This window comes from Alligator sinensis, unplaced genomic scaffold (assembly GCF_000455745.1).
Source record: "Alligator sinensis unplaced genomic scaffold, ASM45574v1 scaffold469_2, whole genome shotgun sequence".
Taxonomy (NCBI): domain Eukaryota; kingdom Metazoa; phylum Chordata; order Crocodylia; family Alligatoridae; genus Alligator; species Alligator sinensis.
The window spans coordinates 76,380-77,289 of record NW_005842988.1 but is presented as its reverse complement, the minus strand read 5'-3'; the positions used below and the strand labels follow the sequence as shown (position 1 = coordinate 77,289).

The 910-nt window shown below is 59.0% G+C and overlaps 1 protein-coding gene across 1 annotated transcript in view; it reads left to right on the top strand.

Moving 5' to 3' along the window:
* Positions 1-910, top strand: part of USP19 (ubiquitin specific peptidase 19) — a 39,886-nt gene that overhangs the window by 20,651 nt on the left and 18,325 nt on the right.

The following is a 910-nucleotide window of genomic DNA, read 5'->3' as shown; positions in this document are numbered from 1 at the left end:
TGAGTGCCCCCTCCCCCTGCCCCTGCCCCAGTGCCCCCAGCCGCTGCTCCGGGGAGGTGCCTCTGGGGTATGCTCTTGGTTGGGGGTGGGCACTGCTTCTGGCTGGGGGGGCTGTTTCCCATGGTGTACTGGGGGTGGGGTCTGCGGGCCCCATCCTCGGGGGCACGTTCTAGGCGTGGGGCCCCTGGTTCCAGGCGCGTTCTCGGGGCAGCGCCTGGGTGAGGCAGACCTAGGAGTGGGCAGGGTCGGCAGACAGTCCCATCACCCCACACGACACGGCGGGTTTCTCTCCTGTTAACAAGAAACTCGCAGGTTTACTGACGTGTCGGGGGCTCGGGGGCTCCGTGCTGTATGCTCAGCTTAAAAGCAAAGCAGAAGCAAGCGTAACAATAGCAGCTGGTGCGCGAAAGCGCTGCTTGGCACGTTCAATTTAATGCACACGACCAGCCAGGCAGTCCAAAACCTTGTTGCACGTGCCTGGTAGCGGCTCTAGGTAAAGGTACATCTCTTACTCCCTTTCACAAAACAAAATCCAACTTTGAGCATCTGGACAGGGTGTCCAGCACATCGCCGCACTCAGTTAACTTTCCCTTCAGCTAACGTTACGGTGCCTGAGCTAAGGCTCTGGACGAGTCCGCAGGGCGTGCACTGGGGGAGAACCAGGAGGAGCCGAGGTAGCAACATTGCAGAAGAAAGGGTCGCTTGATTAGCGGCATGTCAAGGCCATTAATGAGGACAGAGGATTGCTAGCACCTGTGGAGTGAAGAGAGATTAGCAGGAACCAGATAAGAAGCCATGGAGCAAATAGATGCTCTGGCCTTGCCCAAATAGCGATGCTGCTGCCTCTCCCGGGCAGGTGGCTTTAGTGTTGGGGGACAGCTGGGGCGTGGCTGCACTGGTGCACACACAC